The 27,747-nt window shown below is 38.2% G+C and overlaps 1 long non-coding RNA gene across 1 annotated transcript; it reads left to right on the top strand.

Annotated features, from left to right (window-relative positions):
• The first annotated feature begins 1,832 nt into the window (after window positions 1-1,832).
• LOC105083880 (uncharacterized) lies at window positions 1,833-22,349 on the top strand. The gene is made up of 4 exons (XR_836647.3): window positions 1,833-1,968; window positions 8,296-8,405; window positions 19,773-19,882; window positions 20,984-22,349. It is a non-coding gene; the product is annotated as an uncharacterized LOC105083880 (long non-coding RNA).
• Window positions 22,350-27,747: the final 5,398 nt, after the last annotated feature.

Genomic DNA, 27,747 nt, shown 5'->3' with positions numbered 1-27,747 from the left:
TTTATCTCCTACTGTGAAAAAAAACCTATTTCTGTTTATTTTACACAGAAGTAGCTGAATTCTACTGTATCTAAATTCGAAACCTATGTTTGACTTTAGACACGAATTTCAAAAATTCCCGAGAAAACGTGTCTGAGCTCATGAACTGAGGTTCTAAAACAGAAAACATTCAAGATTAAGAGACTATCAAAAAAAAAAAAAAGGGGGGGGGTCTGAGAAAAGGAACATGGGGATAAATCCCCAAAGGACAAATAGGGAGATTTGACTGATGAGTGTGGATTTTTAAAGGGCATAAATAAAAGACAACCCTGTGTGAATTTGACAGCGTGGGATGACGTAAGGCTCTGGAATAAGCCTACTGTTGTGCCTAAAATGTAAACATAAAATTATTTTAAAGTTAAATTTGGCCCAAAAGTTCTTTAAAATTATGCGTGTAATACGAAGAAGAAAAGGCACTGAGCTTGAGAAACTTGACAAGGCGGTGACATCCTTTCTTGGGATCATGTGGTTAAAGGTCAAAATCCTTAAAAGTTTTTGACTCAAACTCCCATATTTAAGATAAAGAAAGACAGACTTAAAAATAAGTGGTGATCCACTATTTGAGGCGCCGGGACTTGTCTGGTTTGAGGCAATAAAGAAGGAATTAGATAAAGTCACCCAATGGTTGAACTCAGGTGGGTCATTACTCCAACTCTAAGGACTGGAGTCCAACTCCAAGTTCAGACACAACTATGACAGATGAGGCTAGGGCTCAACGGCGTGTTTTTAATAGAATGGGCATTAGATTTATCCGTTTATTTCCGCTCTTATTTTATGATGATGTCTGAATCTGTAATTAAGGCAACAAAGACGTGCAATGAGTTTCGATATTCAAATCTTAACATCAGCTTACATTTCTTATATTTTAATACCTAGGTCTCCAGACTTGGTGTATGTCAATATAGATAGAGACATAAGACTGGTATGATGCAGTATTTCATGTTTTAGAACCTTTTCAAAAGGTTTTGTCAAAAATGATCATCAATAATTTTTAAAATCTGCATAGAGACTGGATTGGATCATAATTGATTCAACTATCAAACTACTGGGGAAATTGTAATGTTTTAGCCCCAAAATAATCTTGTAGCTATAATATTTTCATACACTACTGATTATTTTCTTCAGATAAACTCCTAGAAGGACCAATGCTGGGGGCAAAGCTATGCACATTTTTAAGGCTTTTCTCTCATCACTTAAGCTGTTAAAATTCTCATTTGTAGGAATGTATTGATGAGAAATTGTATATGGGAAAAGAATAAAGGCAAGTGTCAGTGACTTTACTCTTTCATGATATGATGTTTTAACATATTTGGTGTGTCAAGTTGGCAGCAGATAAGGAAGTATTTCACGTAAGGTAAGAAGATCTGGATCAAATTCCCACAATGTCAACGCTAACGGGAGTCTCTCAAGCAATGAGAGACTATCGACCTATTTCATCATCTTCAAAGTTGGATGCGTACTCCCTGTCACAGCAACCTCTCATGCTTGTTTTAAGGATCAATGTGAAGCAAAGTATGTGAAACACTGAGAAATATATCTCAGAGATTTTCGCTAAGGTCAGGGCTGAATGGTCAGCTGGGTCTCAGAAGGTGTCCACGGTATCCTTGCAAGTCCAGTGCATTGGCTTGGTGCTCTGACCAGCCAGATGTCAACATGCACAGTATTCAAAGAAACAGCTACTACTTAAAGTAAGGGAGCATGTGGGATTTTTTTTTTCTATTGCTACAGTACAAACTACACTCCGTAGTTTAAACAAAAACAATCATTAACTATCATTTACAGTTTCTGAAGGCTACGAACTCATACAAGGTACAGGAGGGACAATTGCTCACCTTGCCCATTGCCTCAGTTGGAACCCTCGGAGGCTGGAAGCTGGAATCTCCTCAAGGCTCCTTCCTGTACCCACCAGGCTGCTAGCTGCGAGCTGAAGTGAGTGAATCTGGTAGATTTGGGGGAAATTGACTGCCAGGTCTTATGATTGTCTGACATGATTAGTGCACATCAGAGTGAAGAAGCTGTGGGTTCTCAATACCAGTTCATCCAGTGAGAAAAGGAGACAAACTTTGGACATGGGGAGACAAATAGCTCATCTTTCTTCAGGCCAACAGGCACCTGGAGACTTTTTTCTTCTTTTGAGTTGGCAGTGAGGAGCCATGCTGGGACCCCTTCCACTTGTCCAGACCTCTGTCTTTTGTTTTTGTTCTACTTCTGTGTTTGCTTGATTTTGTCTTCCATTTCTGGTACTCTATCCTTTATTTCAGATACGATTTTTGTAATTTTCAGAGATGGTTCTTTTGTAATTGTTTCTCTTTTATATCAGTTTTTTTTAATGGATGCAATATTTTCTCCTACCTTTGAAAGATATCAGTTATATCTTCTCCAAGCACTTTTTCTGATCACTTATCTTGTAGATATCTTTAATGTTGGGGAATTTCTTCAATCGCCTGGTTATATAGTGTTGGTTACAAGGAAGAATGAGACACCAGAATTAATCAGTGGCTTCGTACCAGTGGGTGGGGCTCGTGGACTGGAAGACTTCCCTGGGGGGACAATAGAGCGAACAGCTGGATTTTCTCCAGCTTCCTATGTAAATATTGATAAATGCTGCCTCCTTGGGTCAATTTTCCAGGGAAGGATCCTTCAGTATCATCACAGGAAGTCTTAAAGCCAGTTTAGGAAAGGTGGAGAGAGCTTTCTCACCGCTCCATATGCACGTCTTTACCTGATCCCTATATTTACAGCTCTGCTTTGCCCTCCTGTGTGCTGACCTCTTTATATCTAGATTATATATGTTGGCAGGGGCGGGGCGAGTTAAGGAAGGCAAGTTATCTAGGTTTGTTGAGGGTAGAAACTTGAAAATATTCCCTTAAAGTCAGCTCTCCAAACACCCTCCTATCCTGCATTGCATGTTACCTCAACTTCCTGAGGCTTTCTGGGGTTCCATGGAGAAGACTGCCTTGCCTTCACACTGAACAAAGCCAGCGAGTGCAGAAACGTTAGTAAATCACGTATCTTCCCTCACCTGCCTTCTAGCATCGTACGTGGGGCTAAGAGTGCTATGGAAGTCTCCTGCTTTCCTTTGAATACGAAATTCATATTTCTATTTTTCTCCTTGAATCTCTGGGATAATTTTTTAAAATTTTTTTGATGGGGGAGGTAATTAGGTTTATTTCTTTATTTTTAGAGGCGGTATAGGGGATTGAACCCAGGACCTCTTGTATGCTAAGCACCGGCTCTACCACCTGAGCTATACCCTCCCCCCCTTAGAACCCCTAGATTTTAAAGGATAGAAATAATTAAATATGAAACATCCAGAATTCTTTCGCTCAGAGATAATCACTCTTAAAGTATACATTCTGAATTGGCATATTAGTTCTCATTCTATCTTGCTGGTCTCAAGTTAATTGTTTAACCACACAGGCCCTCGATTTACACCAAGTAAACTGAAAGGTAAAATTTACCTTCCAAAAGCAGTTTACCATTTAATGAAATGAAGCTTCCTTTAAACTTTTTCTGGTGGCGGGGGGTGGGGGGGGAGGTAATTAGGTTTATTTGTTTATTTTAATGGAGGTACTGGAGATGGAACCCAGGACCGCGTGCGCGCCAAGCACGTGCTCTAGCACTGAGCTCTACCCTCTTCCCCAAAATGAAGCTTCCTTTAGAGTAGCAAGTATATCTCTTCATTTACTGCTATTTTTCTGGAAAGTGTTTACAACCATTAGAGAGCGCCACATAACGACTTGTGCTCAAAGAATCGATACTTGTTGACTACAAATAACTAACTAAAGTTAAAAACAAAAATCTCATACCATGAAGAAAATGGGAAGTCCTAGTCATCGACTGCTTCCCTTAGAAAGAAAGAAATTATCTGTAGTTTCATTTTCCACAGTTCAGAAAAAAATAACAGTTGTGAAGTTCTCATGAGCTACCTAATTAATCAGTCATGATTCGTGACATTGAAAAATCCGTTCACCACAGAGGCTGTGTCTTACTTATCTTTATCTCTTTCCTGGTGCCTAGATAACTACTTTGCACATATTTCACTCTTGAGAAAAGGATATTAAACACCTGAAAAAAAATACCTCTGAGATAATTTAATAGACTGTATTTTTGCATTCAGCTTTTTTCCTTTCTCTGATATCAATTTCAATTTCAACTACAATAGGAGAGAAATTAATTTATTGTGCAGATGGCATCTGTGAGGGAAAATAAAATATAGTTTGCTTGGCTTTCCTTTCAATAAGGAAGCTTTTCTTCTCTTTCAAGCAGAAAAGACATTACGGTGTTAGAAAAGTGTGAAACATACCTAACTCTTGAAAATATCAAAAGAAAAGTGGTATATTGGGAGTCTTAACAAATTTGGTTAATTAACACTGTATTTCAATGATTTGTTTATTACTAGACAATATATATTGATTGCATTAGAAATACGGATAAACATAACAAATATAGAAAAAGAAACAGAGTCATAAGCCCAACAAAGACAGCCACTGTTGACATGTGGTTCTACTTTTTATGCATAAAATGTTTACCATATTTAAAAGTGAAGAACTGCGTGATTTGCTCATACAAATAATCAGAACATTCAAACAGGCTAGAAACAGTCCGGCGGTCCCCAAAAGAATAAACAGAGGGTTGTTACATGATCCAGGAATTCTAGTATCAGGTATAGACCAAAGAGAAATGAAAAGATATGGCCCCATGAAAACGTGTACATGAATGTTCAGAGTAGCTTTATTCACAGCAGCCAAAAGTTTGTCTGGTTTTGGTGTCATGGCGATGCTAGTCTTGTAAAATGAGTTTGAAAGTACTCCTTCCTCTGAAATTTTTGAAAGCGTTTCAGAGGGTAAGTGTTACCTCTCCTTTAAAGTCTTAGTAGAGTTTGTCTGTGAAGCCATCTGGTCCTAGAGTTTTATTGCTTGGAAGTTGTTATATGACTGACTCAATTTTAGTGCTGGTCACTGGTCTGTTTTATCTCCTATTTCTACTCCTCCCTGGATCCGTCTTGGGAGATTGTATGTTTCTAGGAATTTACCCGTTCCTTCTAGATTGTCCATTTCACTGGCACATGTTTGCTCACAGTGCTCTCGTGATTTTCGTATTTCTGCAATGTCGGCTTAAATTCTCCTCTTCCACTTCCGGTTGTACTTATTTGAGCCCCCCTCTTTATTCCTGACATGTCTGGCTAAAGATTTACCAAGTTCATTGGTCTTTTTTAAAGGATCAACTCTTAGCGTTCTTGACATTTTCTATTGGTGTTCAGCCTCTTTCATTTACTTCTGCTCTGATCATTTTATTTACTTTTCTGTTAATTTAAAATCTTGTTTGTTTGTCTCCTCATTCCATTAGACGTAATATTAGATTATTAATTTGGGATTTTCTTGTTTCGCAAGGTAGGCTTGTTTCACTATAAGCTTGTCTCTTAGAACTGCTTTTGCTGCATCCCATAGATTTTCAGTTGTTGTGTTTTCCATTTTCGAGGTACTTTTTTATTTCTTCTTTCAGTTCTTCAGTGATCCCCTAACTATTTAGTAGCATATTGTGTAGCCTTCACGTGTTTGTATTTTTGGCAGGTTTTTTTTTTTTCTCTTGTAGTTGATCCATCTTGTGAGAATTCCTTAATATACGCATTTAAATACATTATATCCTTTACCTGAGAACCTTCAGCCTATCTCTGAAATAGCTCCAAGTTTATAAATCATGGTTTTCCAAAAAAGATAGGTTTTGGTCATTGTTACCATGAGTGCATGTAATTCCATCTCCTCCCCCAACGCCGGTTATAAGCATGTCCTAAATAGAACATTACAAACTCACTTGGGTAATGATTTTGATCTATATTCTGGTGTTGTGTACACGCCCCTCGCTTTTAATTTGTATTCAGGTATTCACATCAGGAGGCGAGGCTAAATGATTGTTCTGAAGACAGAGTGCAGACCTCATGGAAATAATTGGAAATCTTGGACTCAGCCACGTATACATAATGTATTTTTCCCTAGTTAAGATTCCTTTTGAATTTGAAGTTTTGTAGTCAAAGTGAAACATTTTGAAAATTATTAAACTGGCAATGTATTTATCATGGATATTGTGCAGCTCCTAACCACGGGTACTTAAAAAGGCCAAAAAAATAAAATAAAATAAAATATTAGGGGCTTGTTTTATGCCATTAGCCTAAATTACACTTCCTTCAGAATTTATGTTTTCATTCTTAGATGGTTAAATACAGATTATCTGTGTTCAACTTCTGGCTCCCGTGGTACAGGCTTATTTAACTCATGCTCAAGTTCTTTAAACTTCTTTTCTAATCTAGAAAAGTCCATAATAATTCTGAGTATTATCTAAGAGAATGATGAGATAACATGTCTGAAATGACTAGCCCAAGACAGGCTTTGGTAAATATTTTTATGTTTTTTTGTTTCATTTCTGCAGAGGGTGAACCTGTTTAAATGCTACACAAGCTACATTAGAGTTCATGGAAGAAAAATCCTAACCATTTTCTTTAAAAGATGATTTTGCTGAGCTTACTTTAATATCTGAAAAGTTGTACAATTTCATTTTCTCCATGTGCTGCCCCAAAAGCTTAATGCCTTTAAGATAAAATTTTTGCTTCATCCAGTGACGAATATAAGCTTCTTTTCCTTATCTTAGGTCATATATTATTTTATAAAAAGGGCCTCAAACAAGTTCCAAATGAGCAGAAGAGCAAATTTTAAATGTAAAAGAAAAACTAAAATTTTATTTTTAAAAGTAGGAAACAGATGCCAATAATTTAAAAATACTTAAAGACTTTCTAACTTCAATATCAATTAATGAAACAGTAAAGAAAAAATAAATTAATTGGACCACACAAAAGTATAAAACATCTCTGAATATACAAACAATACACAATGCAGACAGGCAAGATGTATGTATGCGATATACACAATAAACAAGACAGCGGAAGCAATAATCAAAGGAAAATAGTTGCTAATCACAAAGAGGATTGACACTTGAGCAGCAAGCCTGGAAAATGTATGGTAAAAGCTTTATAGATATTTAATACCTTTAATATTTGTAAAGAAAAGGAAAACACTGTGACTGTTCTGAGTTGAATTCCCTCTGAAAAAGGTATGTTAAAGTCCTAACTCCTATTCAACTCAGAATGTGACTTGATTTGGGATGGGGTCTTTACAGAGTCATCAAATTAGAATTTAACATCACTAGGGTGGGACCTAACCTAGTTATTACGGGTGTCTTTATAAAAAGGGGAAATTTGGACACAGAGACAGACATGCATAGAAGAATGCCCCATGAACACGTAGACACAGATCGGGGTGACGGGTGATGCAGCAACTCGACAAAGTTGCCAGCCAACCCCCAGAAGCCAGAAGACAGGCTTGGAACAGATTTTCCCCTCACTGTCCTCAGGAGGAACCAACCCTGCCCGCAACTGGATCCCAGACTTCCAGCCTCCAGAAATGAGTCGATAATCTCTGCTCTGTAAGCCACCTGCTCATAGAAACTGAGCAGTCAGTAGTCAACTGAAAATGGCTTTCATAAGGTTCTGATTAGAAATTTGTCCTCTGACTCTTGGGTCCACCTTCTGGAAGGCTCTTTCTGGTCCCTTCTCCTCCGTGACCACAACTGTGCGTATGTTATTTTGGGACTTCTAGAACTGTCACCGCATGTCTCTTGCTCATGCACAAGGCCCTTGGAGTTGCTTTGACGCCAGAATAGTTAAAGGCTTTGTTGTTGTTTTTCTTAGTCTTTAGAATTCTTTAGCAAACGAATTCTCTAAAACATTTTGTAGGCTTTAACTCTATTTGCTTCCAGTTTCTGGTGCCAGTAGGCTAACTGAAAATATTTTTCTTAGACATGATTCATGAATCTGACTTACATGTTCGCTTCCTTGCTCGGAATCTTTTTCTCAACGTAATTAACGGCTGCCTTGGGACCACCACCGTGAAACATGTCATGATTCCACTGTTGGATTGCAAAGAAAGGCACCAACTCCAAATTTTCTCTGTGCATCGTCATGAACAAATTCTCCCTTGGTACACACAGATTCAATGGACTGTATTTTCCTCTTTTGCCTATTTTATTAATGAAGTCCTTGGAGTATTAATTAGTTGTCACCTCATAAAAGCATTTTTCCTAACTCACGACCTAAAATAGATTTCCACTCAGTTTGCTCTATGACTATTTATCTTTCTCAGCATTTACACACTCTGAATTTTAGTTATTCGTATTTAAACTTGCAACTTTTCTGCCTCCCCATAGGGTATACAGAACATAAGAGAAGTGGCAAGCCCCGTGTCCAGCACATATGAGGCGCTCAATATTTATGTACTGGATTCCTGTATGGATAAATGAACAAGAATGTGCTTCAGGTAAAGTGTGGGCACCGTGTTCCAGAATTATAGTTTTTCATGCCTCGTGAGCCATTACTTTTTATTCTTGGTTCACAAGAATAGCACATGCAAAAAAAAAAAAAATGGGAAGGAAATTCTAACCCAGCTCAAAGTTCTGCATTTATTTTCTGAGTCATGCTGGAACACTTGACATGGAACAGAACACCCTCTCAGTGAAGGTAAGGCATTAAGCTGATGAGGACCTTGCCCCTGCAATCTGCCTAGGGAACATATTTTAATGGAACTTAAGAGTCTCCTTAACTTGCCCCTTCTAATTTACCTCCACCCGCTCCAGCCCCAATAGTTGAGTGGAATCTGAAATAATAGCGCATCACTGCCCACAATATAAGAAGCCCAGGAGTGGTCTTCCTTCACATGGAAAGTTGCCAGCAACTTCTCATGGACTTCTTAACCTCACAGTTTTTTAGGGTTCTCCCAGATTTAGTAATAGACCAAACTTCCCAGCAATCCTAAGAAGATACCAAAGTGAAAAGTCACGTAGTACTTCTACAGGTACCAATATGCTGCACTTCAGAAAGTTCCGTAGGACAGAAAGGTTAGTGTAATCGTAACAAAACGTAAAGTACCAGACACACTGATTATCTGACGCATTGTTCCGACACATCTGCCTGACCTCACAACGGAAATTTTTAATAATTATTATGAAGCTTCTGCACAGCCAGGGAAACCAACAAAATGAAAAGGCAACTTCCTGAATGGGAGAACGTATTTACAAACCATGGATCTGATAAGGGGTTAATATCCAAAATATACGAAGAACTCATACAACTGAGTAGCCAAAAAAAAAAAAAAAAAATCTGTTCATCCAGATGGCCAACAGGCACATGAAAAGATGCTCAGCATCACTAAGCAGCAGGGAAATGCACATTAAAACCACAACGAAGTGTCTCCTCACACCTGTTAGAATGGCTGTTATCAAAAATACAAAAAAATAACAAATGTTCGTGAGGATGGAGAAAAAGAAACCCTGGTACACTGTTGGTGGGACTATACACTGGTGCGGCTGCTATGGAAAATAGGATGAAGGTTCCTCAACAAATTAAAAATAAAACTACCATACGATCCAGCAATCTCACTTCTGGGTTCATTCCCAAAGGAAATGAAAACGGGATTATTTGCAGCCCATGTTCATTTTATGGCGTTATTCACAGTAGCCAAGATACAGAAACAACCTAAGTGTCCCTCAGTGGATGAATGGTTAGAGAAGATGTTGTGTGTGTGTGTGTATGTATTTACATACACGCAATGGAATAGCATTCAGCCATGTGAAAGAAGGAAATTCTGACACTTGCAACGATGTGGATGGACTTTGAGGGCATTGTACTAAGTGAGATAAGTCAGACAGAGGAAGACAAATACTTCATAGTATAATTTATATGTGAAATACAAATTTTAAAAGTCCAGTGTATAGAAACAATAGAAAAGTAGTTAGCAGGGGCTGGGTGGGTGTGGGAAACAGGGAAGGGTTGGGAAAAGGATACGTTGTATCAGCTATAAGATGAAGAAGAGCTGAAGAAGATCCCAGAATCTAGTATATAACATGATGACTCCAGTTGGTAACAAATACTGTGTAACTGAAATGTACTAAAAGAGCAGAACTTAAAAGTCCTCACCAAAAGCAAAAGCCAATGCAAACAAACAAAATATTTATATTTATAACATTTAAAATTGTTATAGAGACTTATCTAGAAATACCATCCAGAGAGAAATGGAGAAAATGTGATATAGTCATACAATTGAAAACTACGAAATTTGCAGATACTAACTGCTATATATAAAAAGATAAACAAGTTTATACTGTAGAGCACAAGAAACAATATTCAATATCTTGTAGCAATTTATGGTTAAAAAGAATGTGAAAACGAATATATGTGTGTTCCTGTATGACTGAAGCGTTGTGCTGTACACCAGAAATTGACACAACATTGTAAACTGACTGTACTACTATAAGAATATATTTTTAAAAAAAGAAAACTACGTAACAATTAAAAGGTTTTAAAAAGCAATGAACTTCTGCAGGTAACGTGCACAGATTCCACAGACATCATGTTAAACGAAAGAATCCAGACCTAAGAGTACTTATGTGAAGTTCAAACACAAACAAAGGAATCTGTGCTGAAAGGAGGTTGAGTATGTGGGGTTATTGACTGGGAAGCGGAAGGGGGCGTGTTCTGTAGTGTGTTCTAAAAATAAGCCTGAGTGTAAAATTCACTGAGCTGTACACTTAACGTTTATGCATATTACTACAGATATGACATACCTTAATGAAAAAAGTCTATTTATTCTACAGCGGATCGCATACCTGCGTTAAGCAAACACTTCTCGTTAATGCCCCATTCAGGTGCATTTGTATTGCCATAAGCAGTTTCTATATTTCATAAACCAGCATCTCCTCTTTCTACCCAGGTAAGAGTAGGACATCTACTTACTAATTGCCCTCCTGCTATTTCATAACCCAGTTCTGTTTTCTCTCGGAACTTCCTTCCCATTGTGAACAACCCAAGGAGCATTTAGAGTTTTGAATCGTCTGAATAAATTTGCCTAAGCCAAGGCATCACTTTGAAGTTCCAAATCCATTTGAACAACCAAGTGGTTCTGTGCCAGCCAAGGAGTAGGATTTAAATTACAGCAGAAATGGCAATCAAATTCAGAGTGAAGCAATGTGCTAGAGAGAAAATGAATCTATTAAGATCTTTTCCTCACTTTTTCCAGAAGTACGAGATTAAAATGATCACTAATACCTTCATTACTCAGACACTCTCACAGCCCGAGGGGCCAAGGGAACCACCCATGTTAGCACAGGCTTTTCCTACCAATGAGAGTGCTGCGTGTTTTGCCTTTACTTGACTGAAGACAAATATATAGAAACTGGAAAGACTAACACCATTCAAGAAGGGTACCAAAAAAAATACAATCTTGAAGCATAGGTTAAATTATAATCCACATTTCAGGGCGAAATAGTTGTCTTAGGTCAGTCTGCCATGATGTCATAGATCGGGTGGTTTGAAAAACAGGAATTCATTTCTCACAGGTCCGGAGGCTGGAAGTCTGAGACCAGGATGCTGCATGAGTGAGTTCCCCGTGCTCTCCCTCTACTTACAAAACCACCCAGCCTGTCAGATTAGGACCCACCCTCATGACCTTATTTAGCCTTAATTAACGCCTAAAATCTCCATCTCTAAATATAGCTCACTGGGAGTTTAGGAGTTGAACATATGAATTTTAGGGGGACATAATTCCATTCATAGCAATAGTCTAGGAGTTAAAAGTTGGCACCCTGGAGTTATACATATAATAATATATAACTATAATATGTAATAATAATAATCAAGTTCTGATCTCCAACCCACCACCTCCTGACCATGTGACTTTAAACTATGATACAGTTTTCTCATCTGTAAATCAGACAATAGTGCTAACCTCGTAGAATTATTGTGATAATTAAATGAATACATGGATGATATTTAGAATGCTGTATAGCAGATGGTAATTTTTTCATCAAGCTACAATTGATATATAACATTGTATTTTTCAGGAGTGCAATATGATTTGATATATGTATATATTGTAAAATGATTACCACAATAAGTTTATCTAACATCCATCTTCACAGTTACATTTTATCTTGTGGTGAGAACTTGTAAGATCTACTCTCTTAGTAATTTTCAAATATGCAACAAAATATGGATAATTATAGTCACATGCTGTGACTTAATTTATCTTGTAACTGGAAGTTTGTACCTTTTGACTCCCTTCACCCGTTTGCCCACCTGCACACACCATCGCCTGCCAGAGGCCACCATCAATCTGTCCTCTGTATCTGTGAGTTTTTTTTCTTTTTTAAGATTCTACATGTGTAAGTGAGATAATACAGTATTTGTCTTTCTCTGCCTGATATTTCATTTAACAGAATTCCTTCAAGGTGCATCTGTGTTGTTGAAAAGAGCAGGATTTCTTTCTTTTTATGGCTGAATAATATTCCTCTGTGTGTGTGTGTGTGTGTGTGTGTGTGTGTGTGTGTACACGTTTACTCTATCCGTTTGTTCATCCATCAGTGGACACTTAGATTGTTTCCATGTCTTGGCTACTGTAAATGATGCTGCAATGAACACAGACGATACAGATATCTTTTTGAGATAGATGATAATTTTTAAATAAATACTAGCTACCTTTATCACTAGGTCATCTCACAAGAGTAATTCACCATGCAGGATAACCTTTTTAAAAATAAATTTGATTAGTCAATGCCCTATTGAATGGAATTTGTTTCTAAGAAATTACCGTGTAGAAATGTAGTGAGGCCACTGTGGCAGTGGTTGGTTCTCAGTTTCATGTCAGACCAACAGCATGTGGAAATGTGTTGCAAATGCAAATTCTAGAGCCCCATCCCAGATAGAACGAAGCAGATCTTTGGGGGTGAGTTTTAGTCATCGTGTTTTAATAAGCCCTCCAACTAATTTTTTTCCTCACACACTAATGTTTGAGAATCATTGCAAAACCAGTAAGGCAGCCTTGTGAAGGAGGCAGGCTCCTTAGGCGATCTTTGGTGAATCCTTGGCCTGGAACATTGAGCCTTCCATTACTTTCACTGTTTAATAAATCCAATGAAAATGCATTTTTTACTATAAATACAAAAATGACAAACTGCAAAATCACTGACATAATTATACACCGGTGATGAAGAGGGTGAAACAGAAAGTCTGTAGGCAAAAAAATAAATAAATAGTGGATTTCTTTAGCATAAAGGCTTTCAAGTTAAATCTGTTTTAGAGACATGAGTGTGAATTCTGGTATGTCCCTAGAAATCCCCAGGATTTTTCTTTTCCTAAAAGAGGAAAGGTCACATGAGGAGCTACACAGCTCTGGGATTTATGCAAGCCTTTTACATTCTAGGCTGAGCCCTGGAGAGCAGCTTCATTTGATAATGCAACTATGCGAGTTCCTCCTGGGGAACTGGAGACACATTTGCATGGTCTGATTTTATCTCTGCCCGTGGCTTTGCAGCTGAGCGTCACTGTATTTTAAAATGGCATGATGAAAAGTTCCTTCTGTAGAGCCCAGAAACCTATTTTCAATATCTTATAGTAACCTTTAATGAAGAAGAATATGAAAATGAATATATGTATGTATACACGTGACTGGGACATGGTGCTGTACACCAGAAATTGACACACTGTAACTGATCATACTTCAATAAAAATGTTTTAATAAAAAAAAAGAATACTTTTAAATATTAAAAAAAATAAAGCCTGAATGTCATCTACTGACCAAAAAAAAAAAAAAAAATGGCATGATGTCCCTTTTCAGTTAGCGTTCGTATTGACTGGACATATTCAATGAGACAGACCTGGCTGGAATCCAAATTATCTTCCACAGCAGCATTTCCAAGGCATTAAAAATGAATGAAAATGAGTCAAGGCCATGAGGTTGTTTCAAAGATAAGGAGATGAAATGGATCCAAGACTTCGGTGGCCTCTGATTTGTCACCATTGAACATGAAAGTCTAAAAGAAGTGGTTCATTATACTTCTGAGTCCTCTCTAGTCGTCCATCAGAAATCCCTCTCACGGCCAGCACGTCGAGACACCCCACTGGTGTCCTCACATGATGTGCTGGAGAAAACTTTCCACCGTTATTTATTTATTTTTTTATTGAAGTACAGTCAATTACAATGTGTCAATTTCTGGTGTACAGCACAATGTCCCAGTCATGCATATACATACATATATTCGTTTTCATATTTTTTTCATAAAATGTTATTACAAGATACCGAACATAGTTTCCAGTGCTCTACAGAAGAAACTTTTTTTTTTAATCTAATTTTATATATAGTGGCTAACATTTTCCACCATTAATTTAACCTCAGGGTTTCTTTCTTTATTCAGGACTCATGCATAGCCTAAGGCCATGGCTGCCAAAGAACAGTCTCCCAGAAATTAGGGGTGGGAATAGCGGAGTGGGTGGGTAAAAAGGAGGAGGAAGAGTTAAGGGGAAAAAAGTGAGGATGAATGGAAATCTTTAACATCGGGCATCCTTCACATGCTAGAGTCCACAAAGTGCTTTATGTTCTGTGGTTGTCATGGAATCTCCACGACACAAACGCACTGAACAGGTGGTTTATGCATTTCTACCCAGCCAATGAGGCTGTGCAGAGAGAAGACAGATACGATGCTATGCAGAGAGCAAATATTCAATACAGCCTTGGTTATTAATTTGATGAGCACTGTCATCAAACTGCTACCCTCCACCAGTGTCTCAGGGCACCTAATTGGGCTCCTATAATATTGCAGAAGTCTGCCTTCATGCTTGAGTTCCCATCTTACTGTTTCTATTCATGCAGTGACTTCTTTCTAGTGACCACTTCATTGGTGCAGATAATGAGGCACTCCGTGAGTGTTTAATTGCCTTTTCTTTCCAAGTGCAACTGAGGTTAATGGTTTATCAAAAGGATTTTAAATTAGTAGCTGACTAAAAATAGAGCATGCCTTTAAACATGTTTGCATAATATTTAAATATCCCTCGTTGCATAATATTTAAATATCCCTCGCAGGGTTTGAGTTATTTCAATGCTAGTCAGCTTACCATCCTAACCATGGTAGTGCTAAAGTCCAGTCCTCGAAACGTTAGATTTTTTTTTCAGATTCACTAACCGTAATTGTTACATATAGATCAAAATGGCTTGCTTTAATTTACAGCTTAATGCAAAAATATTATTTAGATATTAACGCACAAGAAAGCAATTTATAGTTGAAGTAAAATTGCTCACAGCCCATCAGTTTACAAGAGACCGTTTAATTTTAATTAACTAAGGCTCTCGGTAACATACCAGAGGAATTAAAAATAGGTCTTTCAATTCTTAAACACAAAGGAATCTTAAATGTCAAGAACAATCCCTTGTGAAATTCTAATTCCTTTTGAAAGTTTCACTATTTAAAAATACTTCTGTGGGAGTTAACTCTTTTGTTCCCAAAGAAACAACTTTGCCCTTATTATAGACTCTACCATAAATATTTCTAATGTGAAAAGTTAGATTTCCATTCTATTACATAAAATGTAACTTTAAGAAAAAGTTTTCATTTTATTAAAAATGTCAAGTGAGATTTTATATATGGAAAGTAAAAGCATTTTGAAGAAAAGAAGTTTTAATGATACCATTTCATTAGCGATCACTAATTTGCAGAATATTCTATCTTAAGGCACAGTAGTCTGCCATCAGAAGAACCTTAACTGCTCGAATCAAATTTTCAGAAAATGAGTCCATTTCTGCCCAGAATAATTTGGTTTTACTGGAAGGCTTTAGTGTTTAAAATACAGCTTTCAATACACGTTATACATTCAGTGTCATATATTTGACATTGTTGCTCCCTGTTGCCTGTGAGCAATGATCAATTTTTAAAGAAATGCTAGCAAAGTAGTCATCTATGCCCCTCTGAATTCAGGCTGCTTGGGACTGATTCTTGTTTTCCCATCAAACTAGCTGCAATGGAGCACAAGTTCTGTTTTGGTTTTCTTGCCTGTAAAATGGGACTGTTACTAATCTAACTTACTAACAAGTTGCCACAAACCCAGTGGTGTCAATCGGGCTCCCTTCTCTTCTGGAGCTCCGAGTCCTCTTCAAAGCTTATTCAAGGCTTTGGCAGAGAAATTAATAAGTTCATTTTTTAAATTGCAAAGCAGGCAAATATGTCAAAGTGACAAAAAGGAACGGTTTTGCTGACTGCCATTTTCTCCTTTTTCACTGAATTTTGTGGTAGTTCTTAAATCTTATCTCAACTTTTTTTCCATCATTTCAAGTATTTTTATTACTTAATATCCACTAAGAGTTTGGGTTTATTTTTTTCCTTTGTATCCATTTTAATTGAAGTTATGAATATAGCAAATTATATTTATACCAGAATATATTCTATTGATGGACATTCAGGAGGTGTCTCAGTTATGGTTTTTTGGTTGATTTTTGTTGTTGTTAGGTTTTATTTATTGATTGCATAATTTTAATAATCATTTTTCTGATTTGATTGTTTCTGTATGTAGGGAAGTATTTTAAATGAACTAGTTTATGTAAACATATACACCCTCATATACATATGGCCACACAATATTATGTTTATATTTGTGGGAGGAGATTTATGTGTGTACGTAACCACCCATGAGGTATGTTTCCGAATCTTTTGAGACCTGAAACCCTGTCTCATATTTACAACATCCTGCCCATTCTCTTATATGTAAAATTGCACATTCAGAGTCTCGGTTTTTCAGCTTAAAATATTGATTCCATTGAAAAGCAGGTCCGGGGGGAGTTCCAATGTGATCGTTGTTTGACAGACAGTTACAAAAATTCTGCTAAGGTCTCCCTCAAATACTTAGGAAGTTAACACACACACAAAACACAAAAGCAGATTCCTGCTCTAAGGGGTGGGGGGGTGACCATCCATCCACTCAAACCCAGAATCACGGCAACACTTCCATCAGGTCTCAAGTCAATGGAAGTTGTTTGAAAAGCCCAGTTAATAGGAGAACCTGTGATATGCCAGTAACTCTAATGCTTTAAAATATTTTGAAAGATCTTGTCTACTTCCTTCTTGTCTGACTCCTTGTTTAGATAAACAAACAAAAAAAGACCTCCCCCCCCAAAAAAAAACCAGAAAGAAGAAGAAGGCGGCCATCTTTCCAGCTCGGGGCTACATGTTTAAGGAACCAATGGACTCTTCCCCTTTTTATAATTCCACCAATCTCCTCTTCTGTACCAGTGAGAGACAGAAATGCTAGGGAAAACAAAACAAAACAAGGAGACTGAACTTGGCGGGGAGTCGATTAACTGTGATTGGAAGTCCTTATCTGCGGCATAATGTTATATATATACACAAGGTGAGCATATAATTGGGCAGAAAAATGCCTAGCAAGGGACTTGCAAGAAAAGAAACCACATTATAAATGCTAGTCATCTCTGGTTGTATAAAAAGAAATGATTTTTTCCCTTCCTTTTAATCTAATTTATTGTACATCTTTTCAAAATGAGCATATGTTAACGTCACAATAGGAATGCATAAACCTTGATTTTTTAAAACCATGTATTCCCTGGAAAAGCTAACATATCCAGCTGCAGTTGGCTGCTTTATACCACAGTGTGAACAAAGAAACTGAGTATGAGACCCGTAAGGGTCAGGGGGAGGGAAGGAGAAGGCAAAAGAAAGAGGGTGTTAAGACAGAGAAAGATGCTGTAAAGTAGAGATGGGGTCGGGAAGGAATGATAAAAAAAAAAATACATATTTGCTCTCATTCCGTTCCCCAGGGATAGTTCCCTTTGCATACTTTTCAACACAGTTGAGCAGTTACCTACTTTTAATTTTGCTTAAGGCTGAGTGAACTTTGCCTGAGTCAAAATAACGTGAGTTGCCACATTGTCAGATGGACACTTGGGACATTAGAGGTAGATTTTACAGCAATCCACTACATAATCCATTCGTTCGCCAAGTATTTGACATACAACACTGAACTGAATAGAAGCAGATTTTAAAAACTAGTGCAAAACAAACAAACAAAAACTAGTGGGAGTGTGTGAGTAGGGGATAGATAATAAAAGGTAAACACTTAAGATAATTTTAAATAATGAAGAATTTTAAATAATAAACACTTAAGATAATTTTAAATAATAATAATAAGTAATAATAGCTCAGTGGTGGAGTGTGTGCTTAACAGGCACAAGGTCCTGGGTTCAATCCCCAGTACCTCCATTAAAGATAAATAAGTAAATAAATAAACCGAATTATCTCTCTCCACAAATAAATAAATAAATGCTATGGAGACAGAAGAGGTCAACATAGTAAGGGGAATTGGAAAAATTGGGGAATTGGAATTTGGTCTGCGTCTAGGGGCTTATCCACAGAACACCTGAGTTAAGTTTAACAAGTATCAATTGACTGAGGGTGTGTTATGTTCAGTATATTGTGTTCAGTGAGATGAAGAATGAAAAGAAAAAGTTACTGCATTTTTGGACGACTCACAACCTGGCGGGCTGACCGAGCACCTGATTCTTAACGCCACGTTCTCAAAATGTGGTGCTCAGAACAACAGCAGCAGAATCTCCGGGTACTTATGAGAAACGCGATTCCTTCGCCCTAGACCTTGCTGAATCAGAAATCTGGGGGTGGCTCAGCCGTGGGTGTTGTAATAGCCTTCGGGGTGATTCTGAGGCATGCTACCTTTGCGCCCTCTTTTCCTACTTAGCTGAACCTGCTAATTAGATCCAATTTTCTTGGCTAACTGGAAATGATGCATATTTTCAGTACATCCTCTTCCTTCCTCCCTACCTAGGACTTCTCAGAAAGTCATAGATACTGCATACTGGCTCATATCTAAAAAGTCGGAGTCTCTTTTCTGAACCCTTAGGGGAGCGCACAGACTTCCTCTCACAAGTGATTCTGCAAAGGGATGGTGATGGTGCTGCAGGAGAGGTGAGCAACCCCGCTCAGTCTCAGCGCACTGACTGCTCAAAGGAAAAGGAAGAATTAAGTTCTTTAAAAAGTCTCAAACCAAGAGGAGACCTAGATGCTTTCTGTTTCTAAGAAAAAGCAGGGCTCTTTGTAAGATGTAGGTCAACTGATCTCATGACAAACAGCTCACTTCTGTGGTTTCTTAACTGTCAGTGATTATCTGCGAAAAGGAAAAAGTGAGAGACTGTATCATTTTTACGACCACAGGTAAGTCTCCCGGAAAATTCACTAAAATGTCGACACAGCAAACTCTAATAAGCAATATTTATTTTATTAAATATAGTATTGCACTGCCTCTAAAAAGACTTTTACATGCTTTATACTGTTATGACAGGAACAGATGTGAAGATGTCAGTTTCTGTCTCTTTCAAACACATGTCAGTATTCCTACCATCAGTTTCCCAGTTCGTACCTGAAGTTAGGGCGGTAGGCCATTCTCCCCAGTCTTACGATTTTAAGAAAAGAAAGAGAAGAGGAGGAGGGAAGAGCAGAGAGCCTCAGGTTGTCCTTTTGGGTACCTTATCTTAAAGCAAAATAAAATTCAAATTAAATCTACTTCTCAGTGAAGAAAACAAGAACCACTCTCAGGACGTTCTTGTTCTATGTTTTCAGATCCAAAACACATTTAAATGAAAAGGGTTACAAATAATATAACTCTGGGAAAGTCTGTTCACCAGGTGGAAACTCTTTTGCTGAATTTGCAAACCGAAACGACCATGTGTCCCACAGAATAATGCTTTAAAATCGATTTATCAATTAAACTCGGCAGCATACCAGTTTCTTATTTTATTATTTTCAACATCTGTGTAGTTCTGAGATGCTGTGTTTCATTCCAGTTTTGAATATTTGCCCACTGTGTTCCCAAGTTTTCCAGAAGAAGACACGTAGCCAGAATTACTGTCCTCTGTCCCACTGATGGGCTGTCACGGATGTGTTATTGCTCTTGGTGAGTTTTGTCCTCTCATGTCTAAAATGTGCTTGTGAGGAAGCCAAGCTAATTACACAATTTCAGCCCCAAATTGTTCCAAGTTCCTGGTGAATTAGAGTGTACAGAGTTTACGGTTCTTATTCATTTAATCAAGTTGGGTGTACTCCTACTAGTACATGAAATCCAGTTTAGCGAGATGCATCGTTATTCAATAAAAAAATAATAAACACATAATGAAAGTCCTTTGATCTATGAAATACGTGTAGTGGATGAGACATTTCAGTCCCGTTGGACAATGTCTTTGTAAACAAACGCATTAGTATTCATAGCAGTTTGAGGCAAATTAACGATTATTTATAATTTCATATTTTATAACATCTCATGGAAACATCTTCATTCTTTGATACAGTTCTTTGTAAATGAAACGTAGTACAGAAAACCCAAAATTCTAAAAGGTGGAATTTCTGTAGTAAATTCAATAATATATACAAAAAATTAACAATTGTCAGTGATGTCTATAAGGATTATAAGAAGAAGGAAATACAGTTAAACTTTGAGGGAGGAGATAATGATTTAAATCAGTATCTTGTAAAGAAAGCAAATGGAAAACTGTTGTCTTACAACAAAGAAAGAGGGATAGAGGAAGACCTCTATAAAAGAGGAAATTGCAAAACTCATTGTTTGCAATTCTCTCACTAAAGTACCCTGATCCAGTGTTGCATTGGCTACCAATGATATGACGATCTTTTTTTTTTTTTCCTATTTTTAACTTTATTATTTAATTGAAGTATAGTTGATTTACAATGTTGCATTAGTTTGGTATACAGCATAGTGAGTCAGTTATACATTTATATATTCTTTTTTGTTATAAATTATTACAAGATATTAAATATAGTTCCCTGTGCTCCATAGTAGGTCCTTGTTGTTTATCTGTTTTATGTATAGTAGTGTGTATCTGTTAATCTCAGATTCCTTATTTATCCCCCACCTTTGGTAACCGTAAGTTTGTTTTCTGTCTGTGAGGCTGTCTCTGTTTTGTAAATGAGTTCATCTGTGTCCTATTATCAGATTCCACAGACAAATGCTATCACGTGATATCTGTCTTTCTCTTTGATGAAGATAATTTTAGGCACACTCCTAACACCAAGAAAAAAACAAGGAGAGAAGCTGTGTTCATGTCCCACTGTAGGGAAAACTCAAGTGGATCAGGACTATCTTGAGAAACAGCAGAAGTCTTTTCACAGGTTTCAAAGGTATTGATGACAGGGAAAAAGGAGTCACATCAGACGTTCAGATGCTCACTCTCAATGGAAAAAAAAAAACTGTAATTGAATGGAACAAGTTGAATCTGACAAGCCATACATTCAAAAGGATACTCAAAATGGAGAAATGAATGTGATGTGTTTAAGCAATTATTTATCGTGCAAACGGAATGGTATTTCTAAAAATACGTAACTGTATTGATTTTTAATGAGTTTGGGAGCATTTGAATATTGTTTCTATGATGAGGCATATTTCTACTCATAAAGTACAAAGTCTTCTCTGTCAACTGAATGAAGGAATGAGGACAGGGAGCTCAAAGCCATAAACTCCTGGGAAGGAACAGAGAGAACTGGTCAACCAAATAAACACACATGACAGCCTGTGGCTAACCTGCCCAGGTGGTGACACAATGACACATATAATTATATAGAGGAGCTAGGATGTGGTCCAAAATGATGGCTTCAACAAAGTTCTCAAGAGGAGTGGTGATTTTGAACTCAACCCTTTGTCCCCTGGAAATAAAGCCCCTACTTTGTTGGCAATGCGGTGTTAACTAGTCAAGGATGTCTTCACTTGTCCTAAGAGCCCAGTTCAACAGAAAGGTGAAGACAGAGGTGTACAACACAGGCTAAGTAAAATCTCTCAACAGGATCGTTGGGAAGGGGACAGGATCTGCAAGGCAAAAGCTCTACGAAGAAGTCTGGGCTCAGAGTCCCCTTGATGTAGCTGTGGAGGTAAGTTTTCCCACGAGAAAGTACCCACTTCGAAGCACTGATGGTGAGGTCTGGAAAATACAGTTAGCGCCTTATGCCAACGAAGAATCAACCAATCATCCAGGACCTTGCAACCTCAGCTTCCGTGAGACAAGAATCTGTTATTTTTTTCCCCAGCTTGGAAGATGGCTCTATTCTAAGGGAAATACAGAAATGTATCTGATGAAATTATTATAACCCAGGCAGGCATAAGAAGCAGCTGAAAAATGAGCATGTTGACTGAGAATAAGAATAAACAAGGTTAGTAGAAATAGATCTATCCGCACTATGTTGACGATTTTGTAACTCAATTAAGTGTAAGTTCATATCTTTTAAAATTCTTTAAATTTTAAAGTGTGTTCTGCCTGCTTTTGTAAGTGATGAAAGCAATTAAATCTGTGACAGTATACATTATGATTTTAATTACTTGTTTGGGAAATCTGATTAAATAAATGTAATCAATATTTAAATAACTAGAAAATTTCCCTTTTTTCAACGTGTGATACATTAGTTTTTTTTAATTATTTGAGTATTCAAGTTAATATTATTTTATCAATACAATATTAAAACATTGAGCATTGAGTAAATATCAGATAGTTTTAAACATATCACTCCATGTACAAGAGCCTATTGGACTAAAATTAATAAGAAAACCTGTTGAGTAGTTCTAGGTGCTAGGTACGGTTTCCAATGCCCCATCGTGTTTGCTTTCTCAGTGTACCTTTATCTCCGCACTATGGGTACTACAGTGTTGTATTTTATACACAAGGACACGCCAGCACAAAGAGACGAAGTGACTCAACTTGTTCTGGGTTACACATGATGCAGTCACAGGCAGGGTGATTGCCCTTGTTCCCAAACTTAATGACTATGACGTGGCATCCCCTGCATTTAATGAGCAGCACTGAGTCACTGGTACGTGTCCGTTGAGCGTGAATTCTCCGCAGAGCTGAATCTATACACGTGAACTTTGGTCCGTCTGCTTCGAGGTAGAGCCTTTACACAGGAGACCTCCTGGTGAGATGCTGTCTCAATGCCTCCCACCTCCGCTCCGCTGACAGTAGGGAAGCAAGGCTTCATTTAGAATTCGAATCTTTGGAAGGGAGTCTCTGAAGAAAATGCTTGCCCAATCCCCTAATCCATATTCTGAATGACAGTAATGATGGAGGAGACAAACACTTTGAGTTCAAAACCATCTCAACACACTACACGAAATGTTTTTACCTTCATTCGAGATACCAAGAAATACAGAGACGTGGGTATTTCCAAATCTCTTCAACTCTACAGCTCATCTTTTAAACACCTGTGTTCACTGCACAACACTAGGGAGGAGGGAGGGAAACAAAGGAAAGTAGGAGGAGCCTCTGCCCACCCCCGTCTAAGCATGTTGCAGACAAAAGCTACCCATCATAAACACGTGGACAGAGCACACGTGATAGGCACCAGCCTCAGAAATTCACACATGTTATCTCAGTCTTCAAAACAATCTTTTGGACTGAGCTCCATTATTCTTTCTACAGATGATGCAGGAAGATTAGGTCACTTGTTAAGACCACACAGAGAGGGACCACAGGGTCTTTGCTTAATCATCCTACTTCATCTCAACAAGTCAACAGAGAAAATCCACACGATTGAAGCTTTCAAACAATGTGTAAGTCCCTTACTCTTAAATATGATCAGAGAGACAGGAAATTTCAGACATTTAAAGAACTATCGTAACATGAAAACATAAAGGAAGACTTCAAAGAGATGGAAGAAAACTTTAAAAAGTACCTATAAATGCCATCTTGGAAAAATTAAGAAAAGGTGTTTCACCTATGAAACACAAATAGGATGCTAATTTTTAGAAGGGGGGCGGACATTACAAGCACAAGAAATAAGTTTTAGAAAATAAAAAAAATAAAAATGTGAGAGCACAACAAATTCAATAGAAATAGAAAACGTGAACGAGAATAACAAACATAGAGAAATGACAGTCGTAGAAAATGGTAACAGCATGAGATGATCTAAAATCTCAACCTGCATTGGACACGCCAGCAATTATTGAATAAATAATTTAAGACAGTTTTTTAGAACTTAAGGACATGAATTTCCAAAATGAACAGTGCCCACTGGTGACCAGCACATTGAGTAAAAAATACACAATAAATGTCATTAAAATTAATACAGCCAAGCATATGGAGAACTCAGACACTTTCAGAGAGAAAGAGAGAGAGAGAAATTAAAAAGTTTAGACTTAAGAGACTTTATACCAAAACAACTTACAGCATCAGAAGCTTGAAGAAAATGGAGCAAGTTGTTCTTTATTTTATGCACCAGTTGTAAATTCTGAGGCTCATGCTGAAACTTTCCACCAGGATTTTCATATTGTCATTTTCTCTTTGTGTATCTAACAGTTCCGCCATGGCTATTTTGATTCTCTTTTCTTTGTTATATAAAGTTTTACCTGTCATTTCTTCTGAGTGTGTTTTCCCCTTTTTCCAGCATGTAAATCTTTCTGTCCCTTTTTAATCCTCCTACATTGAATTCTTCTTTGCTATTATGAAAGTCACCTCTATTCTGCTTTTTTTGTACATTTATCTTTTAGAATTCTTGCCACCTCATGATTTTCAACAGTCTGGTTGTTTCCTTTTAGAAATGTGTCTTATGAATACTGGAGATACTTAAATTTACTTGACCATGTACTTTTCTTTCAATGTCAATAGTAAAGTGTCCATGATCTGTCACACGCTCTCCCCAACTCTTTCCATGAAAATAATGAGAATTTTAATTTTACACTTCTTCCTAAAGTGTTCCCACTGCCTTCTATTAAAAAAAAAATAAACACCCTTTGAAAACTTTCCAGCAGGTAGAGCAAGATTGCACTATTGCTTTAGAATAATAATCGTGGAATTAATGAGGATACGTTGTACTTGACGGAATTGTGCATCGATGGCAATTCTGGCTAAGGAGCTATTTTAATTGCTTAAGGGAAGATAAGCATTGCTTGATCTTAGGCCTATAAAGATGGAGAGATGACTCACTGGATAAGAGGCCTGAGGAGGGAGAGGTGAGCGGCTGTCTGAGATGTTGGGGTTTCAATATTGGGTAACTGGGGGATGATCATGGCATTAATTATCACGGGAAGTGAAAGAGAGAGAGGTTCCTCCACACGTCGAGTTGAAGCATCTCAGGAACCGGAACTCTTAGAGTTGCAGATAGAGGCCAGTAAAGCGGTGAGTCAGTCTACGAGGAAGACTTGAAGAGCCTTCCCCTAGTTCTGCCTGGACCTGGTACCTGGTTCTGTAATCAAACATCTACCTGGCTGATCCTGTACTAAGTACCCATCTGTGAACCAGCCCTTCTTAGATGCTTCTCCAATTCCAAGGGCTGGATGTTTCCTTTAATCTCCAGAGTCCACAGAAGGGCTGGTGCTGCCCCTTAATCCCATCATCACAACTCCTCATTTATATGGACCGCTTGTTGTCTCCTGCCCCACGTCAGTTCAGACCCTCTCATGCCAACAGCAGACACCAACTCCGGCTAACTTACTCAGGAAAGGAACAATAACAGGCACCACAAGGACTCAATAGAAAAGCTCAAAACCAAGTTTAGAAAAGAACCAGACCCCCCGGGAGGCCGGACAGGAAGAACCATATTCCAAAGGCAAGGAAATGGTCAGACAAGACTCAGCTGCTGGGTCTGTCACCATGATGCTGTGAACACTGAAGCCACTAGAGCAGAGCTTTCAAACCACCCCACACGTCTGATGCCACCACTGCTACTACGCGTAACATCTAAGCTGACTGGCATCTGTCCCGCGAGGGCCTTAACTCCCTGATGGAAGTGTTCCGTCGGCTGTACCAAAGGCACCTGCTCACGTCCTTGATGGATGGAAACAGAGGATATCACGTCTCTTTGATGTCCCTGGTGAGGGGAAGGCATTGTGTTCCAACAAATTACTTAGCAAATATTTATTGAGAACATATTGTGTATCAGTTCTAGGCATTGGGGCGCAGTAATGGACAAGTAAAATTACAGTAAAACAAGCAAAAATTCTTGCCCTATAGACTTGTAGGGTAAATGTACAAGAGGGTTTTTGGTATGCTTTGCCTGAAGCTTTCTTCCCCCCAGTCTATTATAAAGTAGTTTTGCAAAGACCCAAACATTAGACAATGATTGACTTTCCAAATCTATGGTTCCTTAAGAATTTAGATCAGCTGCAGGGTTGGAGATCCTGTCTAATACTAGATCTATTCTAAAAGGCAGCAAACCTCTGTTTAATTTCTCAGCTCTGAACTTTCAACAAGCTCTCAGTTTCCCGCTCCAAGTCACCCATGCTTCTGTCTAACACAATTAAAATTTGCACCAGCCTGGGCTGTTCCTCGTGGACCTTTGACAATTCAGGAGGTTCTAACTTTACATGCACAGGCAAATCCTGAAATATTATACACACTACTAATCCTTCTCTATGTAGTTCCAACTCTAGACCTTCCCATGGGAACAACTCCCACCTGAAGTCATCTCTCACCCAATCTCCCAGTTGAGGGGAAGAAAAAATGTAGTTGGTTTGGTCATTAATTCAGAACATCCAGTATCTTTACACAGATACAAGGGGTAAACATCTAACATGTTTGATGCAAGAATTTCTAATCCATGCCCACTGAAGCCCAAATGGGGGAAAGCTGAAATCTAGAATTAACAACAAAACATCCCGCAGAAGCAATATGATGAATGAGGTCAAGTATAAATTGAATCACAGAGAGAATGCTTCAGATACCGAAGGGTGGGCAGCTTCTGGCGACCAGGCTATGTACTTAACCAGCGTGTGTATCTCGTCTACATGGGGGAAAGCAGTCCAACCTGGAAATAACTCAATTCACAAATGAACTTTGTGGGGGGAAGGTAGAGCTCAGTGGTAAAGCACATGCTTAGCATGGATGTGGTCCTGGGTTCAATCCCCAGTCCCTCCACTTAAATAAATAAATAAATAACCTAATGATCTTCCCCCCAAAAAACAAATGATCTTTGGAAAGGCAGTCTTTTATAATGCCGCTGCTCTTTGATTCAAGACTGGTTTTCCAAAGTTCTTGCCCTTATGAAGCTCCTGATCACATCCTTCAGATCTTCAGGTTGATGGGATTTCTGGAAGCAGAGAGTGACAGAAAATACCATCAAAACCAATACAATGGTTTTATTAGTGTTAGCATCCCTTCGTTCCTCACTGTAAAGAAGGAACTGACTACCAAACCCTTCAAAAGGAGAAAATAATTGCTTCCTGGGTCTAAATGTCAACATGACAGCAGAAGCTCAAACTGTGACTCAACCACGTCGCAGAAAAAAATGTCGGTCTCCTAGGAAACCTCTGTGAACCAGAATCGTGGCACTTTAACTGCCGAAGATGTTCCCATGCAATTCACAAATGTTCAGCTTGTGGCAAAATAGTAGCTTAAAAATCTTTACGAGCTACTAAAAATCAGGAAAATGCAGAGCTAAATAATAATTGAGAGCCAACTCTAGGAGCTTCTCTGCTGAGTGTACAGCCTAGAAAACCTGACCAAGTCCTTGGTTCTCTCGAGCTATCTCATGGGAAAGCAGTTATTAAAGGAAAAATAAAATATACAGATGATAGTGTCATATATTTAAGTCTTGGGACGAAGAAATAAAGCAGACTTCAAGGATGAGGAGCCACGAGTTGGGGGTGGCACCTTAAACAGGGTGGGTGTGGAGATGGCTCAGATGAGGTGACACTGGAACAGAGACCACACAGTGAAGGAGGAAGCAAGGAAGCCGAGTGGGTCTCCCCGGGGGTGGGGGTGGGGATACGACATGAGAAAGCACGGGGGCAGCCACGTGTTTGGTGGGTGTGACGCTGGTAGTCGTGGAGAA

Source organism: Camelus bactrianus, chromosome 20 (genome assembly GCF_048773025.1).
Source record: "Camelus bactrianus isolate YW-2024 breed Bactrian camel chromosome 20, ASM4877302v1, whole genome shotgun sequence".
NCBI lineage: Eukaryota > Metazoa > Chordata > Mammalia > Artiodactyla > Camelidae > Camelus > Camelus bactrianus.
Note: the sequence above shows the minus strand (reverse complement) of the source record. Positions and strands in the feature narration are given on the sequence as shown.